The 27,805-nt window shown below is 35.0% G+C and overlaps 1 protein-coding gene across 2 annotated transcripts in view; it reads right to left on the bottom strand.

The window, feature by feature from the left end:
* LOC111511188 (neurotrimin) overlaps positions 1-27,805 on the bottom strand; it is a 140,767-nt gene that overhangs the window by 49,221 nt on the left and 63,741 nt on the right. The window lies entirely within an intron of this gene.

Here is a 27,805-nt window from a genome sequence, read left to right as displayed (position 1 = left end):
GATATAAGTCATTGCAAACATCAAATGTTTTAAACCTGCTTGGATGTTATTTAGTGAAAGTCGCACAACAGATGAAATAGATGAAAGTGAAATCAATTTCACCAATTATAATGTAGAGAGATGTGATTCAAACTCACGTCACACTGGAGGAGTATTGTTATATATAAGGCAGGATATTTCTTATAAAGTTAAAAAATGTTCTGTCCTAGAGGGTAATTACTGGTGTAAAACTATTGTTATGCAGATTCATGGTATTAAAGTCTTGATAGGAGTTTTATATCACTCACCAAGCTCTAGTCATTCTGAATTTCTTAATGATTTTGAATCTATATGTGATGAAGTTTTATGTACTAATATGAAAAGTATCATATTTGGTGATTTTAACTTGAATTATATTAGTTTCTTATTATTGTGAAAAAATAAAAAATATTTTGAATATGTTTGAAGTTGAACAAATAATTAAGAATTGTACAAGATGTATTAGTGAGAGTTCCACTCTTGTAGATTACGTGCTCACAAATTTTGAAATTGATGCATATGTACATGATATACCAAAAATTATTGACCATTCTATCATTTCCGCTAATATCTGTAATAAAAACCCTTGTAGAACTGAATGGTCATGTACGATGTATAGAAATCTAAATGTAACTAATATGCATAACTGAGGATACACCATTTATGGTGTAATAGCCGAAACCGGTCAATAATAAAGAAATATAGTGGAAAATAGACAAAAGTGTGTTTTTGTACTGTATCCTCAGTGAACATGAATTTCCACAAAATAAACAAGTCGTCAACCGAAGAAGTAATATGCATAAAATTGATCTGGAACTAATATCATGTGATTTCATGCTGAACTGTGTCGATGTGAATATTATATATAAAAATTTACTTGACAACTGTACCCACGTTGTGGATAAAATTGCACCAATGAAATCATTCATGAGCAGAGAGGATAGCTTACCTTATTATGTATACGAAATGAGAGTAAAGGCAAAAGAAAGAGATACAGCATTCAAACTATTCAAATTACAGAATAGAACGAACAACTGGGCCAGTTATAAAAAAAAATTAGAAATGAATATATCAATGTATTAAAAAGTAAAAAAGCAAATTACTATTTCAATAAAATAGATTTAAATAAGAAAGATCCAAATAAGATGTGGAAAACTTTAAAAAGCCTTGTCAACTCAATTCCAATAAGTACACCTAATAATCATAATATAATTTGTTGTAAAATTGTAAACATTGTAAAATCAATTTTAGACAATTGAGACGCAGGTACCTAGCAGAGGTATCGATGGTATAAATAAGGACAATATTGTAAGTGTATTCAGTTTAATCTTCCTCTTGAATATGATCACTTGGTGATCGAAACAAGTGTCGAAGTGTTGGGATAAAACTCCAGTAATATTCTTTATTATAATCGGTTGAAAATGTCCTTATAGAAAAAAATTGAAGTAAAAACATAAGTTACGAATAAAAGTAGTAGAATAAATATAGAAAGTTTTCATTCTCATTTCATAGTTGGTCACTTTTTCTTCTTCTTCTCTTTTTTAAGGTCTTTGCTTTCCTTCGGCGCAGTAGACTAATTAAGTTACTGGAAAAGATTCAAGCTTTTCCAAAACGTACCAAAATGGGTTTAAACTAAACTTGGGGATTTCAAACGCAAAGAAGTTTGTTAATGAAGGAACAAGTCTAGGTTGAATGATTGGAAAGAATTTGGGGTTTACCAATCTTTGGTGATGCCAAGTTGAAATCGAATTGTAAATAATCGGTCATTGAATTGATCTATGTAAATTATCGTAACGAATTGAAGAGTTTACTGTCTCAAACAATTTATTTCAAACAATATTTCACAATCGCAAAGTATTTCAAACTCATTTATTTCAAACAATATTTCACTATCGCAAAGTATTTTATTTACAACACTTAGCACTTAATTCATTTTCACTTTTTGAATCCTTTATTCAACCACTGGATTCACTTTCTAAATTCGACTGCCATCTCTGGACGGGAAGCAGGCCTTATATATCGGTTACGATCGTTCTAGATTTCTTTAGTGATCGCCTAGTATTTTTCCGGCGAGTCAGACTGCATTCTTTCGCGATGATGTCATGTGTTCATTCGCTGGCTGAAATATCGGTCAGGAACGACTTCAGATTCGTTACATTGCCTCTTTCTTAAAGACGTTTCGCCCCGGAATGTCATCCTTGGCGTTGATCAAAGCCCTTTTCAATTTCTCGAATGAGTCTTGGCATTCCTCAGACTACTGGAACTGGATCTGTCCTTCTGTAAGTCGGGTCAATAATTTGGCGATGTTGGCAAACCTCAGCACATATCTGCGGTAGTAGGTGCACAAACCAAGGAAGCTTCGAAGCTGATGTATGTCTTTTGGAATGGGCCATTTCTTAATTGCTTTGATTTTTTGTTCATCTACCGCCACTTCTCTTGACTAAGTCCCTCAATTTAGATCGATGAGTTGATGGTATGTCCTTGGAGGAATGTGTTAATCAACTTCTCCAACTCTTTAGGCAACTTGTTTGCTTGACTAACCGAACTGCGTATACTCCGTATCACAGAGGAAATGGACGAACAGTGCCCCAACATTGTTCTCTTCCTCAAGGTCACGGGAAAGTAGTTGACATTCATGACCCTGACCGGCACAACTTTATCAACACGCAACAGGATCTTCCCCGGTGCGATTTCTCGTCCAATTTTTCGTCATGTATCTTGGGCTCGAACATCACCACCTTTCCGCTGCTCGCACTTCCGTTAAAGCGAGCCTCAAGAATGGTTTCAGCCCTCTCAGGTACGCACACATCTTCGGCCAACAGGACCCTGATCATCTCTTCGCTTCTTCCATGAAGCACCACTCTTCTCCGCCGACACGTAGGATGCCGTCTTGGAAATTCAGCTTGAACCCTCTGGAATTCATTATGTCCATTCCAATAATTGCATCGTCCGCCACCAATGCACGATGGTTCAATCTAGTGCTGCCCAACACCAATTCAATTGGTAGTTCTCCAAGTACAGTGGCTGGCTCCACTGCTACGCACATGTCCAATTTGCCCACAGTTCCAACATCTTATTTGTTTTCTTCCAAACAACACCTCTTTCATTACCTTTTTGATGGTGGCCTCAATATCAGCAGGTACCTGTCCATCTTCCTCGATAGCTCGAACTTTGCCCTGACTCTTGCAGTATTGTTTTGCAGCTTCAAACTCTAGGGCATTTGCCAGTGCATCTACGATATGTTTGGGATGAGCTAGCGCCAAGGTTTGCCTCGTTTCTTGGTCGCGAAGTCCATCTAAGAATGCCTGAACTGCTAGCCGCAGTTCATTACATTTTCCGGGGTAGCAGGATATGCCGGACGAACCAATCGAGCTATGTCGGCTTCAAACTCCTGTAGGGATTCTCCTGATTTCTGGCAGCGGTTCTTCAGCTGTGAATGGTAGACGTGATCTAGGTGGGCCTGTCCATACCGCAGCTCAAGGTACAAGGTGCAAGTTGATCATAATCTTCCTGTTCCTGGGCCGTGAGGGTTTGCAGAATATTCGTTGCTTCTCCACGCAACGCCAATGTTAATGCTACTGCCTTTTCTGCTGCATTTCATCCGTTTGCTCTGGCCGCAGCTTCAAATTTTCGGCGATAATTTGCCCAAGGAGTTTTTCCGTCGAACTGGGGCGGCTTCATGGAGAGCTTTCCTGGTTCAGAACTGACGAGCTGACTGACTTCCTTCAAGACATTCGAATTCTCTAGAAATTTTTCCTGCAAATTTTTCGAATTTTCCAGTAGCTTGTCATTCAGAATTTTTGAATTTTCTAGAAATTCATCTTCCAAGCTTTTCCTGTTTTCCAGACGTTTTTCTTCAAGGCTTACCGAATTTTGTTGAAGTCCATCGAGTTTGTTAATTATTGAACTCAAATCACCCCCAGAAACTTCGAATAAATATGTTTCGGGATCTTCTTCTGATTCATTCAAGTTATCCCATAGTCTCTTCTGGAGTACCTACTCATTTCTTTCCAGAACAATCTAGCTTCCTCTCCTCCAATTCTTGCTTCAATTCGGCGACTTTCAAGTCCGTTAGGTGCACTTTCCTCAAACACATTTAGTCTTCTATTGTCTATTTTCCACAAAACTGAATATGTCCACTTATTTTAATCGAGTCCGAAGCACTTATTTATTTTCACAAGTCTATTTTTCGCGAGAAACGTCTATTAGTTTATGTTTCCGTAGTCCGGTACTGTCCACTTCGCCAAACACAACGAATCACCAGTCTCTCTAAGCGAACAAATAAGTTTTATAGTCAATTTCACCGTAATACAAAGATTGTCCACCAAGCGCTCACAGATTTATTTAAAAATCCACTTCTGATCACCAATTGTAACGAATTGAAGAATTTACTGTCCTAAACAAATTTATTTGTAAAAATATTCCACTATCGCAAACTAATTTATTCACAACAGTTAGCATTTAATTTATTTTCACTATTTGAATTCTTTATTTAACCGCTCGATTCACTTTCTAAATTCGACTGCCATCTCTAGACGGGAAGCAGGCCTTATATATCGGTTACGATCATTCTAGATTTCTCTAGTGGTCTCTGTACTCGCCTTGTATTTTCCCGGCGAGTCAGACTGCATTCTTTCGCGGTGATGTCATGTGTTTATTGGCTGGCTGAGATATCGGTCAGATTCGTTACATTATATTTAGAACTTCTGGTTGGAATGATTCTCAATAGAAATATTGTTTCATTACGAACTTCACTGTTTAGATTTTTTGCCATCTCCCTTTCTGTTAAAGAGAGGGGAACGAAAATAAAAAAATATTTAACGAAAATCGTCGATCATATTTGGTTCGTTTCATTTCTAATGATTAAAATAAAGGCGCTCAGTATGTTTCAATCACTGCACTATTATAGGTTCGATGATTTACGCTAAAAGTGTATTAGCAAGCATTATTCAGGTGAAATTAATGGACCTAAAAGGTTCCGGACCCACTACGATCTATTTTTCATTAAAATGTATCGAAGACTATGTTTTAAGATTCAAATGCAAATGTTGAGAATGCAAGACGGTTTGGAATTTTTAATTAATTCTTGAGAGGGAATGTGGACTCTTCGTGAAATATATTTGAGGAAAATCTCCAGGAGGAAACGGAATACGATTATTTATGGAAGTTGCATACTGCGTAATTATGCGAAAAATGAGTGAATGCATTAATATTCATTTTCAATATAAGAACTGAACAAATACAAATGCAATTTTGTGATTCAGGATGCAAAAAAGTATGAGTAATATTTTATATATACTTTTCGACGAAATATGATGACTCATAAAACATTTATGAACGAACTCTTGTTCTATATGGAAGTTATAGATATAAGAGCACAGAATTGAAGGAAGGCATTTCAAAGTTTTTTTTATTGTTATATGTTGTTTTCATGATTGAATTTGATGAATTTGAAATGAATCGAAACTTTAATTTTCATTAATCCTATCGGGGATTTCAAACCACATTAAATATTGGAAGTCCGAACTGATGAATTTCTCAATTATCAAGTTTTTTAAATGTATTTTATAAATATAGTATTTCCATCATGATCCATCACGTTGAAAATTTGATGATGATGAAAATGGAGGTCCATGAGTAATTTACGGGATATATGATGTAATAACTACGGTAGATCCTATACTGTTAACAGTGAACATGTGCGGTTGGCTCCTGTTGGTGGCTCGGTGCATTTGTATTTCTATCTTTTGGTAACCAAGTGTTGCCCATCCTTACACTTGGCTGCACCATACTGATGATGGGCCAAAAGCCCGAAACACGTGTCTATGGTTTGCCACTTTCATGAGTGCTATGTCCGATATTAACTTCTGTTTCAATATCAAGACACTCAATAACTTTCATATTTGTATATATATATATATATATATATATATATATATATATATATATATATATATATATATATATATATATATATATATATACAGAGATATGAATATTAACGAGTGTGTATAATATAAATCAAAAAGAGGAAATTCATATTCATTTTGAGCCTATTTTGCCCCCTAATATGTTTTACCGTAAAAATGGGATGTTCCATCGTGAGTGGCGGACACTGTATATCATTTTGATCGACCCCATTCAAGTGGTAGGTGCATTTTTAGCATTCTCATCAGTCCTGAGAGTTTTATCGTTCCACCTCGAATATTACGGAAGATAGGTGGTGTTTCCATAAAAAGTGAGACAAATTCGGATTTTTGAGGACTGAAATTTTTTCAGGAAAAAAGTGTGATTGTAGTAAGTTGGTAGTCCTGATCACGAATCTGAAGGAATTTTGAGCCTATTTTTTTTTTGGTTTTGACATCAAAACATGAACCAAATTATTTAAGAGAAACTCGACTTTTGTTTTCACAAAAATAATTCATTTTTCATTTTGTTGTCACGAAAGTTATTCCTTCTCAATGAGAGAGAAAATGGTAATTTTGTAAGAGGAACGGAAACATGTAATCAGTGAGGTTTTAGGATGGTTAATGTAAGTTCATATTCTCATTTTCCCATTATTTGAAAAAAAACAAGGATATTTTGTGGCGAAAAATGTTATGTAGTTCAAAATTTATTCGAAGTACTACTTTCAAAATCACATTTTCAATTAAAAAAGAAAACAATCAATTTCAAATGATTTAACTGTTGACAATTTTATATTTTCGTGCCTTCCATGAAATTTCCCTCCAATTGAACAAATTTTTGTATGCGCCTTCTATTATTTCCTCCAACTCTTCTCAGTTCTCTAGGTGTGATTTTTCTACACGCTTGTATAATTCTTGCACGGAGATCTTTCTTATTTGTTGACCTATCCTTATAAACTTTATTTTTCAAGTTTCCCCATAAATAAAAATCCAGTGGAGTTGAATCTGGGGATCGTGGTGGCCATACTACGAGAGGGCTATTGGGTCCTATCCATTTCATAGGTAGATTCCTATTCAACCAAACCCTTGTTATGCCACTATTGTGAACTGGTGAACCATCTGACTGAAAAATCATGCTGTGTCTCACATCCAAAGGTAGTTTTTCCAACACATCGGAAAATGCATTTTCGAGAAAATCAACTAATAGTCGTCCGTTTAAATTTTGATCGAAAAAAAATGGCCCGATAATACTTTCGTTCGTGATACCACACCACACATTAACTTTCTGAGATATTTGGTCTCTACAATTCACCACCCAATTTGGATTTTGTTCAGCCCAAAACCTGATGTTCTGGGAAGATACAACACCATTCGTGGTAAAGGTAGCCTCATCACTGTATAAGATATACTTTAAAAAATTTCTGTCATTGAGATAATTTCCCTGCATCCATAAACAATACTCCATACGGCGGATTTCATCTCCTTCGTGCAAAGTATGTAAAAATTTGGGTTTGAACGCATGTATTTTATGCCTCTTTAAACACCTCCATATTTTACTGCGGCTCATATTGAGTTGAAGCGATAAGTTTCTCAAACTAATTGTAGGATAAGCTTGATGAGCCGCCAATATCGTATCATCATTAATATGATGTTTTACAATTTTTCTGTCCTTTGTTACTTGGCCGGTGCTCACGAGTAGATTATATATTTTATGTACAGTTCCAGGGTGTACAGCTACCTCTAACGGGTGTCTTCTATTGAATTCAGCGACCGCTTCACGATAAGACCTCACCCCTTCACCAACAATTAAAACAATTTCAATTTTTGCTTGAAGTCAGAGTCGTACCATGTTGAACTTTGTCAATCAAAATGAGCTGATATCAGTTAAAATGGGAACGTCAGAAATATTAAAATATGAACAAGAACTCACGAACAGAAAACAACTGGAACACAGGAACAATATCCAACACAAATACTGGAACAATAAATACAATGGGAACAAAAACACGGCAGAAACAATAGGAACAACGGTGATTCAAAGAACAACAATACTTGAAACAACAAATGCAATGAAAACTGGTCTGGGGGTTAATACAACAAGATATTTCAACAATATTGTCAGGTTGACAGTAAATATCAATGAGCAACTGTTTTCCATGGTGATTTCAGGGCACCGCATGATTCAATGAAACTGATGTAATTCAATCCCTTCAAATGATTTCAGACAACAATTCAGCAAGTAGGTAAAATAATCTAAATTCTACCTGTTCACCGAGTGCGATTTTTTCTTTAAAAATTAACAGTTGTTTCGGTGTTGCAATGAGTATGAAGATTAATTTTGTTTCGGGTGGTGAAATGTTTCCTCAATATTCTATTAAGGACCCCGCGCATTTCTTATGAGAAATGGCTTGCCTTGAATGTTGCCGAAATTTTGATATGTTTTGCGCCGTAATATGTTTTACCTAAAAATGGGGTGTTCCATCGCGAATGGCGGACAGTGTATATCACTTTGGCCAACCCCATTCAGGTGGTATCACCCCATCAGTCCTGAGAGTTTCATCGTTCCACCTCGAATATTACGGAAGATACGGGGGTGTGTTTCCATAAGAAGTGAGACAAATTCTGATTTTTCAGGACTGAAATTTTTTCAGGAGAAAAGTATAATCGTCGTAAGTTGGTAGTCCTGATCACGAATCTGAAGGAATTTTGAGCCTATTTTGCCCCCTAATATGTTTTACCGTAAAAATGGGGTGTTCCATCGCGAGTGGCGGACAGTGTATATCACTTTGGCCAACCCCATTCAGATGGTAGGTGCATTTTGAGCATTTCCATCAGTCCTGAGACTGTTCTACCTCGAATATTACGGAAGATACTGGGGTGTTTCCATGAGAAGTATATATATATATATATATATATATATATATATATATATATATATATATATATATATATATATGTCAACAGTGAAATAAAACTTAACTGTCTATCAATCCTTGTTAACCCTCTTGCTTTTGCCGTGTTTATTTTATTTAAATAAAATTTGGCAGCTGCTGTCACCAGATGCAGATTTCTCTACATCAAAATTTGGATGTAAGGAAATTCCGAAAAGGCTGTAGAGTTCGTGCCGATCGCACGAAGGCCGGTCTTTTTGAAATCTGTTCATTTGGTATACCGACTTATATTCTCTCTCATTCCAGAACTGAATTTTGATCTTAGTTAAAATTACTATGCTCTTCTCTAATTCGTTTTTGTTCTCTTTACTTCATCTTACTCTACGAGGATGATATTTTTCTCAGTCCAAGAGAAAATGAAAGTCCAAGGTTTCAAATATTAAGTATAATAAGTAGAACAACGACTCCATGGACAACCTAATAAAAAAACAACGGGTAAAATCTTATATAAACAAAATGTTAGATTCTATGAAATAAAAGAAAATAGAACAAATAATTCGCAGCAAATTTGACAGTGCTATTCACTGAAATAATTTAACCTGTTGAACAACTATAACGCATTAACTCCGTACAAAATACTTTCAATTTTACTGTTACTTTAGGGAGAGTGGTGTATAACTTAGAATTTGCGCCCTTTTTTGTAATTGTAATATGAACTCCAGCCAAGCAATCAGTACTAGAAAGCCAACAATATATAATTCCTTTGCAGATAGGAAGTGAACTCAGACAAAATAATAAGTGAACTCAACTCAATATCAACTAATTATTGAAAAAACAAACACTCACATAACGCCTTTTTGGTGATTCATGGACAACCATAGGTTTCATTGAACTGGTGTGTCTTCAACACCACCACATCTATTTTAAACTCCCCTGTACCCAATACCGGCTTACGATTTCACTACCGATTTTTCTTAAATTTCGCACCTCGTGCTTAGACAAAATAACTTCCCTATCAAGGCTACCTTCCTCAGCCTCGAAGGCTGAGGGATGAGACCCCCGATCTCGTCTCGACGGACTCCGGTAACTGACTTTTTATGTATCGCAAAAACTCCCAAGCCCTCGCGTCGGCAACCCTAGCCACAAAAACCTCATCTCAGCGTTTTTAACCTTCCCAAGCGTATAATCATCGACAGGATGTAATATATTCATTTGTTTAGTCTAGTTTAGCCCAACTTGTACATGACCACAACGACGCTCAAAGATCCAACAGTCATGAAGTGGTTCAAACGTTTTTTTGCATCTGGGAAAATATCGACATCAACTTATCCGGTGATCGACCTTAATCTCTATGAATAAAATAATATTTCAAGGTGACAATCGCAATGACAGTTATTACAATGGGGTATCAGTCACTCCCCCTCGAATATGAAGGAAACCTCATTGAATTTGTCCAGAAATTTCACTGCTTTAGAATGGGGGTCAAAAACACACCTCACATTTTCTTGAACTGTTGTAAAGAAATTTTCTGAGAATAATGAAAGATATGTTCCAACCGCTTCGTTTGTTATAGTAAAAATCGTCACAAAAGTATCATTTACAACGACTTCTATGTAATATGAATTCCAATATCGAATAAGCGGTTTCTATAAAAACAGTATATTCAGAAACCTCCAAGGGGGAGTAATGAGTGGCATGAGTGGTGGAGTAATACATCATTTGAAAGGTCTCTTGTCTCCCTATTACTTCTATGATTTTTTCCAAAATTGGTAAATTCGTTATTATGAAATTAAATGTTAAACGTTTTATTTAAGAAAAAACAGAGAATGTGCTGTCGCTCGTTTTATTGAGGAAATCAATAAAATGTATATCAATGGCAACACAATTAACAGACAGTGTTTAAAATGACCTTCATTTCGTTCCATACAATGATACAGTCTACTTTCGAAAGCATTCTGTACATTATTGAAGAGTCAGAAATTGGCATTCCCGAACAATTTTCTGTCGCAGGTCTTCTGTTTAAAGTAGTGATGGCTCACGTTGAGGTCTGGATGATTCGTATTATAAATTCTTGGAGGAGCTTTAGCACATTCATTATTTCGAGAATAGGTTGCGACAATTTCAATTTTTTCTTCAATAGAATAAATCATGTTGGAACATAGTGAAGAAGGATGACTAAATAATAATTCGTAAAGAAGTGACCAACTACCTACTTTTTGTTTTGCGACAACTAGATTTAACAAAAACTACCAGTGCAGAAAAAACTATAAGTGGCGTCCATTTCAAAACCTTTACTAATAATTGAATAAATTCTACAAATCTAGAAGACCTGCGACAGAGAATTGTTTAGGAATGCTGATTTCTGACTCCGGATATAATGTAAGGAACGCTTTCGAAAGTAGACTGTATTATTGTATGGAACTAGATGGAGGTCGTTTTGAATAGTTTATCTATTGATTGTGTTGCCATTTTGTTGATTTCCTCAATAAAGTGAACGACAGCGAATTTTCAATTTTTTCTTAAATAAAACGTTCAGTATTTATTTTGTCATTTATTTTATTCACTATAAAAAAGCTTCCTCAGGCGTGTTCATGCTAACTGAATTCTACCTATCATTATATACCTATTTACCTACCTATCAAGCACCAATCAAGTGAAATTCACTTAGTCTAAGTACACCTGAGCAGACTATTGTGAAGCGAAATAAGTGTTGCGATTTCGAAAAATATTCAGTGAAAATTTCGCAATAGACTGTTACTTGAATGAACTCTGATCGTGTGTGCAAAATCAAGTCTCATTCATTTCCAGAAACAAATACCAAAATCAAAAGAACCTAAGACCAAACTCTCGAGGAGGAGAAAGTCATTTAGTTAATTTTCTGATAATGAAGAAGGGGAATTATATCTTCAAGATTTTATGACAGAGGACGATGCTGGTGAGTTTTCATTCATGGTATCTGTCACCAGATCCTCACGAAAATTTTTTTGGAGGATGGCAAACCCTTGTTATGCCACTATTGTGAACTGGTGAACCATCTGACTGAAAAATCATGCTGTGTCTCACATCCAAAGGTAGTTTTTCCAACACATCGGAAAATGCATTTTCGAGAAAATCAACTAATAGTCGTCCGTTTAAATTTTGATCGAAAAAAAATGGCCCGATAATACTTTCGTTCGTGATACCACACCACACATTAACTTTCTGAGATATTTGGTCTCTACAATTCACCACCCAATTTGGATTTTGTTCAGCCCAAAACCTGATGTTCTGGGAAGATACAACACCATTCGTGGTAAAGGTAGCCTCATCACTGTATAAGATATACTTTAAAAAATTTCTGTCATTGAGATAATTTCCCTGCATCCATAAACAATACTCCATACGGCGGATTTCATCTCCTTCGTGCAAAGTATGTAAAAATTTGGGTTTGAACGCATGTATTTTATGCCTCTTTAAACACCTCCATATTTTACTGCGGCTCATATTGAGTTGAAGCGATAAGTTTCTCAAACTAATTGTAGGATAAGCTTGATGAGCCGCCAATATCGTATCATCATTAATATGATGTTTTACAATTTTTCTGTCCTTTGTTACTTGGCCGGTGCTCACGAGTAGATTATATATTTTATGTACAGTTCCAGGGTGTACAGCTACCTCTAACGGGTGTCTTCTATTGAATTCAGCGACCGCTTCACGATAAGACCTCACCCCTTCACCAACAATTAAAACAATTTCAATTTTTGCTTGAAGTCAGAGTCGTACCATGTTGAACTTTGTCAATCAAAATGAGCTGATATCAGTTAAAATGGGAACGTCAGAAATATTAAAATATGAACAAGAACTCACGAACAGAAAACAACTGGAACACAGGAACAATATCCAACACAAATACTGGAACAATAAATACAATGGGAACAAAAACACGGCAGAAACAATAGGAACAACGGTGATTCAAAGAACAACAATACTTGAAACAACAAATGCAATGAAAACTGGTCTGGGGGTTAATACAACAAGATATTTCAACAATATTGTCAGGTTGACAGTAAATATCAATGAGCAACTGTTTTCCATGGTGATTTCAGGGCACCGCATGATTCAATGAAACTGATGTAATTCAATCCCTTCAAATGATTTCAGACAACAATTCAGCAAGTAGGTAAAATAATCTAAATTCTACCTGTTCACCGAGTGCGATTTTTTCTTTAAAAATTAACAGTTGTTTCGGTGTTGCAATGAGTATGAAGATTAATTTTGTTTCGGGTGGTGAAATGTTTCCTCAATATTCTATTAAGGACCCCGCGCATTTCTTATGAGAAATGGCTTGCCTTGAATGTTGCCGAAATTTTGATATGTTTTGCGCCGTAATATGTTTTACCTAAAAATGGGGTGTTCCATCGCGAATGGCGGACAGTGTATATCACTTTGGCCAACCCCATTCAGGTGGTATCACCCCATCAGTCCTGAGAGTTTCATCGTTCCACCTCGAATATTACGGAAGATACGGGGGTGTGTTTCCATAAGAAGTGAGACAAATTCTGATTTTTCAGGACTGAAATTTTTTCAGGAGAAAAGTATAATCGTCGTAAGTTGGTAGTCCTGATCACGAATCTGAAGGAATTTTGAGCCTATTTTGCCCCCTAATATGTTTTACCGTAAAAATGGGGTGTTCCATCGCGAGTGGCGGACAGTGTATATCACTTTGGCCAACCCCATTCAGATGGTAGGTGCATTTTGAGCATTTCCATCAGTCCTGAGACTGTTCTACCTCGAATATTACGGAAGATACTGGGGTGTTTCCATGAGAAGTATATATATATATATATATATATATATATATATATATATATATATATATATATATGTCAACAGTGAAATAAAACTTAACTGTCTATCAATCCTTGTTAACCCTCTTGCTTTTGCCGTGTTTATTTTATTTAAATAAAATTTGGCAGCTGCTGTCACCAGATGCAGATTTCTCTACATCAAAATTTGGATGTAAGGAAATTCCGAAAAGGCTGTAGAGTTCGTGCCGATCGCACGAAGGCCGGTCTTTTTGAAATCTGTTCATTTGGTATACCGACTTATATTCTCTCTCATTCCAGAACTGAATTTTGATCTTAGTTAAAATTACTATGCTCTTCTCTAATTCGTTTTTGTTCTCTTTACTTCATCTTACTCTACGAGGATGATATTTTTCTCAGTCCAAGAGAAAATGAAAGTCCAAGGTTTCAAATATTAAGTATAATAAGTAGAACAACGACTCCATGGACAACCTAATAAAAAAACAACGGGTAAAATCTTATATAAACAAAATGTTAGATTCTATGAAATAAAAGAAAATAGAACAAATAATTCGCAGCAAATTTGACAGTGCTATTCACTGAAATAATTTAACCTGTTGAACAACTATAACGCATTAACTCCGTACAAAATACTTTCAATTTTACTGTTACTTTAGGGAGAGTGGTGTATAACTTAGAATTTGCGCCCTTTTTTGTAATTGTAATATGAACTCCAGCCAAGCAATCAGTACTAGAAAGCCAACAATATATAATTCCTTTGCAGATAGGAAGTGAACTCAGACAAAATAATAAGTGAACTCAACTCAATATCAACTAATTATTGAAAAAACAAACACTCACATAACGCCTTTTTGGTGATTCATGGACAACCATAGGTTTCATTGAACTGGTGTGTCTTCAACACCACCACATCTATTTTAAACTCCCCTGTACCCAATACCGGCTTACGATTTCACTACCGATTTTTCTTAAATTTCGCACCTCGTGCTTAGACAAAATAACTTCCCTATCAAGGCTACCTTCCTCAGCCTCGAAGGCTGAGGGATGAGACCCCCGATCTCGTCTCGACGGACTCCGGTAACTGACTTTTTATGTATCGCAAAAACTCCCAAGCCCTCGCGTCGGCAACCCTAGCCACAAAAACCTCATCTCAGCGTTTTTAACCTTCCCAAGCGTATAATCATCGACAGGATGTAATATATTCATTTGTTTAGTCTAGTTTAGCCCAACTTGTACATGACCACAACGACGCTCAAAGATCCAACAGTCATGAAGTGGTTCAAACGTTTTTTTGCATCTGGGAAAATATCGACATCAACTTATCCGGTGATCGACCTTAATCTCTATGAATAAAATAATATTTCAAGGTGACAATCGCAATGACAGTTATTACAATGGGGTATCAGTCACTCCCCCTCGAATATGAAGGAAACCTCATTGAATTTGTCCAGAAATTTCACTGCTTTAGAATGGGGGTCAAAAACACACCTCACATTTTCTTGAACTGTTGTAAAGAAATTTTCTGAGAATAATGAAAGATATGTTCCAACCGCTTCGTTTGTTATAGTAAAAATCGTCACAAAAGTATCATTTACAACGACTTCTATGTAATATGAATTCCAATATCGAATAAGCGGTTTCTATAAAAACAGTATATTCAGAAACCTCCAAGGGGGAGTAATGAGTGGCATGAGTGGTGGAGTAATACATCATTTGAAAGGTCTCTTGTCTCCCTATTACTTCTATGATTTTTTCCAAAATTGGTAAATTCGTTATTATGAAATTAAATGTTAAACGTTTTATTTAAGAAAAAACAGAGAATGTGCTGTCGCTCGTTTTATTGAGGAAATCAATAAAATGTATATCAATGGCAACACAATTAACAGACAGTGTTTAAAATGACCTTCATCTCGTTCCATACAATGATACAGTCTACTTTCGAAAGCATTCTGTACATTATTGAAGAGTCAGAAATTGGCATTCCCGAACAATTTTCTGTCGCAGGTCTTCTGTTTAAAGTAGTGATGGCTCACGTTGAGGTCTGGATGATTCGTATTATAAATTCTTGGAGGAGCTTTAGCACATTCATTATTTCGAGAATAGGTTGCGACAATTTCAATTTTTTCTTCAATAGAATAAATCATGTTGGAACATAGTGAAGAAGGATGACTAAATAATAATTCGTAAAGAAGTGACCAACTACCTACTTTTTGTTTTGCGACAACTAGATTTAACAAAAACTACCAGTGCAGAAAAAACTATAAGTGGCGTCCATTTCAAAACCTTTACTAATAATTGAATAAATTCTACAAATCTAGAAGACCTGCGACAGAGAATTGTTTAGGAATGCTGATTTCTGACTCCGGATATAATGTAAGGAACGCTTTCGAAAGTAGACTGTATTATTGTATGGAACTAGATGGAGGTCGTTTTGAATAGTTTATCTATTGATTGTGTTGCCATTTTGTTGATTTCCTCAATAAAGTGAACGACAGCGAATTTTCAATTTTTTCTTAAATAAAACGTTCAGTATTTATTTTGTCATTTATTTTATTCACTATAAAAAAGCTTCCTCAGGCGTGTTCATGCTAACTGAATTCTACCTATCATTATATACCTATTTACCTACCTATCAAGCACCAATCAAGTGAAATTCACTTAGTCTAAGTACACCTGAGCAGACTATTGTGAAGCGAAATAAGTGTTGCGATTTCGAAAAATATTCAGTGAAAATTTCGCAATAGACTGTTACTTGAATGAACTCTGATCGTGTGTGCAAAATCAAGTCTCATTCATTTCCAGAAACAAATACCAAAATCAAAAGAACCTAAGACCAAACTCTCGAGGAGGAGAAAGTCATTTAGTTAATTTTCTGATAATGAAGAAGGGGAATTATATCTTCAAGATTTTATGACAGAGGACGATGCTGGTGAGTTTTCATTCATGGTATCTGTCACCAGATCCTCACGAAAATTTTTTTGGAGGATGGCAAAAGCATAAAATTATTCATTAGTGGTTTTTTATTGTACCGTCTAGGACACGGATATAAACCCTGATTTCTGCCGATTTGAGATTTCACACATCGAATCAATAATATACTCTTTTTTGAAATTACGTTGTTTCATGGTCACCAGTAATACCTTTTTCGTTGGAATCTTTTCGGGTATTTCCATGTCATGATTTCGCATGAAATCAACAATATCTGCTTTTATTGTGTTATTGTTTGGTATTGTAGTCAATAACCGTGAATGATACGAAGCGTTATCCATAACAATAACCGAGTTTGAAGGAATATTTGGGAGAAGCTGCTCACTGAACCAGGTTTCGAATAAAGCCGCAGTCATATCTTCGTGGTAATCAGCAGACGAATCTTTTATATTTTTGGCCGACAGAAGTAAAGCGTTAGGTACGAAACCACTTTCATTCCCGGCATGCAAAATTATAACACGTTTTCCCCTTGAAGAAGGTGTGTTCACAGCACAATACTTGGTTTCGTCCACACAGCTATATTTGACAACATCATGGGTGTCAAACCAAGTTTCGTCGCGGTAGATTATATGTCTGCTGGATTCTCGGTAGCTTTTCATTCGCCTCAAATATTCTTGTCGGAGTTGAACAATGCGTGTCGATTCCATTATGACCATCCACTTGTTAAATTTTTTCTATTTGAAACCACAAGACAATAAGACACCTCGTAGAGTCTCTAAATATTTGTAATTGTAATCGGGATAGTCGAGTAATTTATACCAAATCATTTCCAAGGTTGGTACTTCATTTTTTTGGTATATACCAAAAATTGTTTGCCGAATCACATCTTTTGTAGCACCATCAAAGTTTGCGAATTTTTTATTCCTTTGTTTTCGTTTCATTGCATGGTCAATGGCATCCCCTATTTTAATGACTCGAAGAACTGTCGAACGAGATAGTTTCGTTAACTCGCATATTCTATTCACAATAGCATTCTGTGAAGTGTGACAGTTTTCCTTCTTCAAGCATTCATGAATATTTAAAATTACTCGCTGAACTTGAACATGTAAATCCTTATTTTCAAATTCCGGATCCCTGTCGATTGACAGATTCCTCACACGTAATGTTATCATTTGTTTCAAAAGGTCTCCAGAAAGCCATATTGATGAGAGTATACCCAAAAACACTAAGATTTTCACAAAAATCGGTTTAAACGATGAGATTGGAACCTTTGTCGTAAAAGTTGAAAACTTTTTCTAGAGATCAATTACCCTAACACTAATCTGATATTTTTTCATTCGACGCGCGTTTCGCTAACAAGGTTAGCATCTTCAGGAGAAGCAAATTGATACTGAATCTAAAGACAAGGGTTGGCTGTTTATATACCTAAAGTTTTTTGGTTCGATGTGGACTTTGTTTGTTAAATGATGATTATCCTAATTGATCTTTCGGTAATTAGCTAGTGGAACCACTACCTGCAAATTAATTTGCCCGCTTTATAATCTATTGCTAACAAATTAATTTGCAGGTAGTGGTTCCACTAGTTAATTACCGAAAAATCAATTAGGATAATCATCATTTGGCAAACAAAGTCCACATCGGACCAAAAAACTTTAGGTATATAAACAGCTAATCCTTGTCTTTAGATTCAGTATCTTTTTGCTTCTCTTGAAGATGCTAACCTTGTTAGCGAAACGCGTGTCGAGTGCAAAAATATCAGTTTGGTGTTAGGGTAATTGATCTCTAGAAAATGCTTTCAAAAATCTGTCTGCAAAACCACTCACTACCTCACCTAACCCCACGAACACACGGCACTGATGAAGAAATATTGTGAAACGGACAAAAAATTAGTATTCAGCGAGTCCAGCTAGCCGAGCCTTTATTCCTCAACTACATTTGATACCACGTTTACTAACTATCTGGGTGACTAGGGGCCACAGGCAAGACTGTACTCTTATTTTTATTGCCGTTCCAATTGGGAATGGATAGACTATACCTGGATTGTAATTCGGGATGCCTATGTATCAGGTCAGACCCATCGATATATTTTTATGTTTTCTGGAATAGTTTGGTTCGCATTCAATACTCTGGCCACCATTTTGTTCAAGTAAGTTTCCTGAGAACTTCTAAAGAATACTAATACGAAAAAAACCAGTGGGGGTAGATAATATTCAACGATCCTCCTCCAGTATGATTTTGTTATATTAATAGACACAAACCCACATAATGTTTTTGTGTGTTCAAGCTTGCTTATTATTGTGCCAGATCCTGTAACATCTGAAAGGAATGATGTAGTATGCATGTCTATTTAACCTACGCTTTCAGAACGATAAAACGATTTTCGTATGTATCACAAGAGAAAATTGGAGGAAAAGAATAATACGTACTATTTTCATAAACCAATTATGGTGAGGAAATTCATTTCATGTGATTATACAATGGGAACTTATTGGTTTCAATTTGTATACAAGCATCCTAAACGAGTAAACAAAAAATTGAACTACCTGAAAAAATATATCAGTCTGCTTTTATTTATATCCTCTATTCAATTTATGTTCACCGTTAGAGCACCTTATTGAAGGTGACGTAATATAATCCTTGACATTCGTTCGATAGAGACGAGACATCTATGTTGCCAAACCTTCAGAATATTGATTACTTTGTGAATGTCAGGAGTTATTGCATAGACTGAAATGACTGACAAACTCCTTCTTCGCCTCTTTGGTGCAATACAAGTTGACTCATTAGATAAACAACAAAATGGAACATTTCTTATTCTAATGAGCAAAAACAAATTGATTTAGAGAGTCAGGAATAACGTGGGTATGTTACAATGGGTGGAAATCACAATATCACCCTACTGAAGAAGTTTACCTCTAAAGAATGATGAAAATATATTCCAGAGTTTCTATAGATCTTATCAACAATCAGCCATGTATGCAGCCAAATATTTTTTTTTGTAGGAACTATTCATTCAAAAACTGTTCAAAGTGAAAATTCTGAAAATTCAACACATTTTCCAAATGTAAGATGTAGAAGCCGATGCAATATTCAAGCATTCACAGCATTTTTCATGTAATAACTTACCCTGTGATATCTCTCACTCACTCGCTCTAGAGTTACTTCTGTTCTGAACTATCATTAAGACTATTTCAAAAATATGATCTAGGTTGGACAAATTTTTTCATTACCGCAGCCTCAGACACAGGCATAGTTTGACAACTGGCTCATACAGGACGTTGCAGCATAAGAATATAATTTTATATTTTGATATGGAGCTACTTGCAGTTAGATCCTGACCCATATTTTTCATAATTATTGATGAAAATTCAATGTATTGTTGTTTCATAACGTAGTTGAGTTGTTACGCGTCCAGTAACTGATGATTACTCAATAAAACGTCTTCAGCCATCTGAAGGAATATGTTTCACAATTTCTGGGAATCGTGAATGAGTGAATGATATCGTGGTCATATTATGAAATGACACAGAGTCTCAATAGATAGCTGGAGAAATGTTTGAGTAGTTTCATCTTGAGTGCATTTCAACTTCAATAGATGAAGATGTTTAATGGATCATTCGAAGTTACTCTTTTGTATCCAATAAAATAAGTATAGAAAAAATGTATTGAACGGTTTTGTTGAAAAATTATTACTGATGTAGATAATGTACTCAAAACTATGTAGCAGTCATCACACTATTCACCTCAGCAATCTACGGTATTGATCAGATGAAAAAAATAATAAAATAGTTGGGCGGAGCTTAACATGAGTAAATATGTAAATACTACGCCCAATGATTTTATTATTTTTTATTTATTCATTCTACGGCAAAGCCAATTTACAAAAACATATTTAACAAAGTGTGAGAAACTACAAAGTATTATTTCACAATTTAAAATTTGGCGAAAAATTTAGCGAAGTGTGAAATAGAAAATATTAATAAATCCTTCTGTCTAGTGACTTCATTACTAAAAGATGAAACAATTCTGGTACTTACAAGAAAAAAGATCTAACAAATTTGATGCTCACAAAGAAAATAGTAAGGCAAAGAAAAGCTTCGAGAACGCTTTAGCCTTTTCAATTGATTTTTTTAAAGACATGAAGTGATATATTAAACAGATCTAAGTTATTATTATATTGATTTCCCAGCTTCAGAATACGAGGAATCGGACTGTTCAAAGTAATTGTTATGGAAAAAAATTATATGAAAAATATCAGGATTTCTCGTATCTTTTTATTTGATATGGAAAGTTATTAGTTGAAGTACTTCTGGGCAGTTTATCCCACTATTTATTAATTTGAAGAGGAAACTCAAGTTCATAGAAATTCTCCTATTTTTCAATGATTCTATATTTAACTTGGATAAGAGTTGACTGTACTCATATTCATTTCGTTGAATGCCAAAGTAAAGAGCACAATTCGTTAAAAATTTCTTCCCAACAATCTCAATCAAATCGATATTCACATCATATTATGGTTCCATATAACCGAACAATATTCAAGAATGGATGTTAAGAAAGTACAATATAAAATCTTTTCTGTTTTAATTGAAAAATCAGTAGAAATTCTCAACACAAAACCTAGCATTTTGAAACTTTTTGCCACAATTTCTGATACTTAAAGATTGAAATTAATTTCGCTATTAAATTTAACTTCCAGATCGCGAATAAATGTTTCTCTTTTGAGAGATATATTATTCAATGTATATTCAAATAATATTAGACTTCTAATTTTAGCGAAATAAACAACTCTTTATCCGATATAAACAAGTTGAACAGCAGTGGGCCCATATGGGATCCCTGGGGTACATCTGATGGAACCCGGTAGGATGTCGATGTTGTATTTCCGTATTTTACAGACAGAGTCAGACAGAGTTCTATCAGTTAAGAAGCTATTGATTACTTGCAAATCATTTCTGCATATACCAAGCGCTTGAATTTTAGATATAAGTAGGCCGTGATTGACTCTATCAAAAGCTTCGGAAAAGTCAGAGACAACCTGTATCCTCCTCTCAAGATTTTCAGTTGAGTAGTTTGTATATACAGCAAGGTTGGTACTGGAAGATTTAGGTACCTTCTGGGATACCGTGTTGTTGGGAATTGAGTAAAAACTTACATTCCCAGGAAAGTTTCTTTGTATGCATAGAATCAAACATTTTAGCCTTCTCTGACTGATCGCAAACTGCTCTATAATTTCTAATATTTTTCTTATCTCCCAGTTTATGTATTAGTTTCAGAAAGCTGTGTTTCCAATAATCTGGAAAGGTGCCTAGAGAGAAAATTTTATTGAAGATGTTTCGTAATAAGATTGCTAAAGTGTATAGTCATTCGTGTATAAAAAATAAAAGTATCTCGTCAGGTTCCATTGTGAGCTTAGGTGAAACAGAGAGAACGTAATCTATTATATCCGTAGCAGTAATACTGTAATTGTTGATATAGACTTTGTTTTCAAAATTCATTTTGTGGCTACGACCATTTTGAATTTGTATCTTTTTCGACGTGTACTACTATTTTACTAGTCAAGCTTGACATTTGATACTCATATTGTGGAAAAATATGTAATCCGGCAAGTTTGTAGCGGCGGCCATCTTAAATTTCCATCTTTTTTAAATTGTACTACTATTTCAGTAGTCAAGCCCACTCATTCAACATCCATACATGTATTAAAGTAGTTGCGGAAAATATGTATTCTGCCTTTTTGTAGCTGCTGCCATCTTGGATTTACAATGATTCAGAACTCATTGAATGGTATTGTCATCAAAACTAAATTTGATATTGAAATTCGATCTCAGCTTTTTGGTTCCAATATATAGGAGAAATGAGATTTAAAAATTCAATTTTTCACTGTATTTTTCATGTTTGCTGAAATATTGAAAGTTGCTGTGGCAAATCGTAAACAAATTCTGAATATTTCAAATTTGAAATTCCAAATTTCTTTTACTCTTTTCGAGATCCCTAAGTATGCACTACAATTTGAATAACAAAATAAATTATTTTGATTTCAAAGTTTGAAATTTTGCTTTTATTCTTTCTTTCAGTTCGTAGAATTGAAAATTTTTACTTTTTTGAAAAGACAATTTGAGTAGATATTACTCAAATTAAATATAGAATAAAGAAAATACTTTTGTTTAGTTTCTACTGTGTTCATTTATTCGTTACGACCGGTTTCGGCTTACAAGGCCATTTTCAAGTAACTACCACTAATTGTCAAGTTGCGTCTTAAATAGTGTGGTATCTGCTCTAGGTACCTGACCTAACACATAACCAATATTCAAATCATCAGCAAAGCACAACCTTTCACATATTAAATTGTTACATAGATCATTCACAAATATTAAAAATAGAAGTGGTCCCAAATTTGATCCTTAAGGAACGCCAGATGATGCTAGGTAAATGTCGGAATTGAATCCGTTATATGAAACATACTGCTTTCTGTTTGATAAATAAGATTCTATAAAATCTCTTGCAATTTCAGTAAAGCCAATTGCACTCAATTTATTTAATAGAATGGTGTGATCCACTCTGTCGAATGCTTTTGCAAAATCTGTATACATGACATCTACTTGACTATGGTCATCTAGCGCCTCTGCGATATATTGAGTGATAAATATCATATTTGACACTGTTGAGCGATTATTGACAAATCCATGCTGATTTCGAGATATCATATTTCGGATACAGGAATATATACGATTATACAAAATGATTTCAAATACTTTTGCAAAGTTACAGAGCAATGAAATACCTCTATAGTTTTCGATTTTATCTTTATCGCCATTCTTGAATATCGGGCAAACTCTAGCCTCTTTCCACCTTTCAGGAAATGTTCTCGTTTTTGAACATAAATTAAAGATCTTAGTTAAAACAACAGTGAGACAACCAGAACAGTCCCTGATGAAGAAAGAAGGTATGTTATCTGGACCAGATGTCATTTTGTCCTTCATTTTCTTCAGATCACTTACAACCTCACCTTCTTCAATTGGATAGAAATTAATACAAACGTGATCTGGTCATTATATTTGGCAATTGTATTCCGTTCTGGAGGTTGGAAAACGCTACTAAAGAATGTTCCAAAAGCGTTGACAATATCTTGCGGATTTTTTACAGTATTATTGTTAAGATATAATTTGCTCGGTATTCTGGTTGTATTATTCTTGGAGTGAATGTATGACAAGAGTTTATTGGGGTCCTTTGACAAATAAGATTGTAAATTCTCCGTGTACTCACTATAGCACTATATACACTATAAGCCGAAACCGGTCGTAACGAATAAATAAACACAGTAGAAAATAGACAAAAGTATTTTTTTATTCCATATTGAGTAGATATTATTTCAATTGTGACTTTTTCATTTATGTGTTAACCCTTCTCAAAATTATTTTTGTCACTTCTAGAGATCCAAATTTGCACATTTCCTTGATCTAACACAAAAACTTTTTTTCTGAAATCGAATATCTGACCATTTTTCATCAGCAGTTGTATTTTTTGAAAATTGATATTTTTGACATTTGCTTTCTATTGAAACATTTCTTCTATGCTTTCTATTGAAACAGGAATGAAGCAAATGTAGTCGAAAGAGAAATTATGTAAACACAATTAGATCTATTTCAGCATGAATTCCCAGAAAATACAAGAAAAAAAAGATCATCCCCTTTTTTGATGTTGAATACACTTCATTTTCTTACTCACGATTATACTGAAGTAAACAGAGTACTCGAAATTTGTATCCCGTCATCACACAGAGAAAATGGGGGAAAGCTTCAAAGCAGGTACACACTGTAATTTGATTTTGATTACAGTGATTCGGTTTCATTGTTATTGCTCTCCACGACATTTATTTTTCACATTGTTCGGAGTCCTTTATCCTTCTCCTCCTATTGTTGAGAGTTTCACAGAATGCGGGAAAATTCTTTCTTCAATTCCCTTAATTGATGATATATTGTTATTGCCACGAAAAGGTTATTGCATTATAAGCAAAAATTATGTTCATTAATTCTTATTTGTATTTTGATGGAAACAAAATCGAGGCATTCAGCATTGAGGAAGGCATCCACCATGTGGATTATGAATATGACTATTCTCTCATTTCAGAGTTCCCTTAGGTTTATATATTACTAGCTGACCCTGCGAACTTCATTCCGCCTTAGAGGTAATGAAAAATCACATTTCTGATTTTATTGATTTAAACTTTTTATCAATCAAGTATTTCAATTATTCTTTATTAGGTTGCACTCTTCAGTTAAGCACCTTGTGATACACGACATTTTTTGTTTTATTATCAGGCGCAAGTATAAACAACGCAGATGGTCTTCCGACCCGTGAACATGCCACATATAATTGACCATGTAAAAAACATTAATTTTCCAGATTCAGACCATAAACTTTCAAGGATTGGTCTTGTGATTTGTTAATGGTCATGGCGAATGCCATGACCATTAACAAATCCAACCTTAAGGCGTAAATTGTGCGGTGGTAAGCCAGGCACATCCAAGGAGTTGAAAAATGCAATTGGATAGTTGATGGCTTCATCTTCATTTGTTATACAGTCAATTGATTTGATTGAATGCATTGTTCCAATGATATCATTCTGAATTATGGAGTTTAGGTCATCTACATCTTTATTCTTAGCCGCTAAAATTGCTCGCTCACTCGACTATTCATTATTTTTGTAGTTAGTAATTATGCTTGGGAATACTTTGCTGATAAGTTCGTCTTTCGATGAGACAAAGTTACAGAAATTCTGAGGAAATGAAATCAATCCGCTCGATTCGTCGACCGGTACTCGACCATTACCGATAGTCAGCAATTGCTCAGAGAAATATTCAGCAGATGTATCATTAAGCAATGCAACTGCTATGTTTGTTGTCAGGTGAAGTTTCTTCACATAGCGCCATAGATTCGATGATTTGAGGCAAGCGTTTACTTCGTCGGCAGCCGTTGATTTCGGAATTACTGGCAGTGTTTGGCGGAAATCGCCAGACAGTAAAATCATTGCACCTCCAAAACATCTCGAGTCATTGCGTAGATCTTTCAATGTTCGGTTGAGTGCCTATAATGCACGTTTGTGCGCCATTGTGCATTCGTTCCATATGATGATTGTCGATGCTGATAAAACTTTGACCATTGCGGAGTTTTCTGAAATATCACATGTTGGTTCTTCAATAGTTTGAATATTTAACGATAATTTTAATGCTGAATGAGCCGTACGGCATCCTTCTAACGATGTGGCTGCTATTCCAGAAGAAGCAACTGCAAGCGCAATGTTGGATCTCGCACGAGCAGTAACTAAAACTGATGATATCAGGAATGTCTTACCAGTTCTCACCAGATTCGATCGTTTTGGTCGCGGCATTGTTAATGATGATTCAAATTAATTTTTATAATTGTAATTTTTTTTTACCATACTTAACCATTGACAAAATTACGTTCAGCTGTCATTTACCTTTTTTTGTTATTCCATGCCAGATGCCTTTTTGCTATACCACGTTTTATAGTGACTTCTTGGTGACTTCACGGAAACGCGATCGAACGGGATACAAAGTATCCTATGTCCCTCTCCTTGTTCTAAGCTACCTCTCCACCAATTTTCAGTCAAATCGGTTCATCCGTTCTTGAGTTATGAATATTGTAACTAACACCCCTTTTTTTATATATATAGATTAATACTCTAGGCAGCTTGTGTCAAAAAAGGACAGTTTGCGGGAAGTTTTGCAAGAGTTTTGAAATTTGGTTCTATATGGTATTTTGGGCTGCTGAACACGAATTTGAGACTTGCCAATAACATTTTTCACGGGAAATATGTTTTTTTTGCAAAAATTGTGAAAAAAGTCGACTTCATTTTGGTTTTTTGCGAATAACTCGAAAACTACGCATTTTATGTAGAAAGATCACCTATAAAAAAAGAAAGAAGATACAATTTCTCACATTTTATATCATAGGAGTTTTTTCTACGGTCAACCATTAAGCTATGGAAGAACGCTTAAAGTGAGTGAAAACCCCCAAAATTCAAAAAATCGGGATTTTCGGCGATTTGACACGGGAATGCAATATTGAACGAATTATACGTAAAACTCACACTAAGTTGTCTTGTAGAAAAAATCTTGATTTATATCACAGTTGTCGGTAACTGTATGAGTAAAATTTAATACATTCTAAAGGATTCCCTGACTTAAAGTTCACTTACCTTTTGTAGGTATAACTTGAAACAAGGTACTGAAACCCTTTTCTATGCAACAATCTGCTAATTCATCCAGTAGGCAAATGACCTTCACTGAATAGTTTTAAGGTGAAAGCAATAAAATCTAACGGGAAACTCCTCAATGGAATGATTTGTTATTGTTTCTAAGTATTTTAATTATGTTTGCTACGTCGGAATTTTCCGAAAAACGCGTTTTTGTTCTGAATTTCGTGTATGCGAAAATTGCAAAAATTTATATGTTCAATTCATTGTTTCTTCACTCATTTTTACTGCACTGAAGAAGCTTCCCACTAGAAGCGAAAGCTTGGCAAAGTAGAGCAGAGTTTTGGTTTGATTTTTTGACTGAGAGACCCCGTTAATCTTTTTCTGGTCCTAATAACTTTGAGGATAGCAAAGACGTTTCCCGCGTCGTCAAATCCCCAAAAATCCTGATTTTAGTAATTTTGGGGTTTTTCCCCCACTTTTAGTGTCCTCCGGTGGCTTAACGGTTGACCGTAAAAAAAAACTTTACGAAAATAAAATGTAGGAAATTTCATTCTCTATCTTTTTGTATAGGTGACCTTTCTACTGACCTATTTACACCAATTGTGTAGTTTTCGAGTTAGTCGCAAAACACCAAAACTTAGTGGAATTTTTTCACAATTTTTGCAAAAAAAAACATATTTCCCGTAAAAAATTGTGTTGGCATACCTCAGGTTTGTGTTCAGTAGCCCAAAATACTATTCAGAACCAATTTTCAAAACTCTTGACAAACTTTCCGCAAAAAAACACAAGTTGCCTGGACTATAAAGCGAATGTCAGATATAATTATGATCATTCATTATATTCTGCTCTTCTCAGGTTTGAACCACTTCCACTCTTTGGTCAAGTTACTGGAGATATTGAAACAATTATTACTTGACAATATAACATTCGCAAAGTACCGAATAAAAATTCGCGGTCATAAAATCAACATCTAGGTATCATTTTTCTTGAGTCATAGTGACTCTCACGGCCTAGTTATGCAACTTTCTCACAATT

The sequence above is a fragment of the Leptinotarsa decemlineata genome, unplaced genomic scaffold (assembly GCF_025532065.1).
Source record: "Leptinotarsa decemlineata unplaced genomic scaffold, Ldec_3_MD MMD2_tig00000218_RagTag_RagTag, whole genome shotgun sequence".
In the NCBI taxonomy this organism is placed as follows: Eukaryota; Metazoa; Arthropoda; class Insecta; order Coleoptera; family Chrysomelidae; genus Leptinotarsa; species Leptinotarsa decemlineata.
This window is presented reverse-complemented; position numbering and strand designations above follow the sequence as displayed.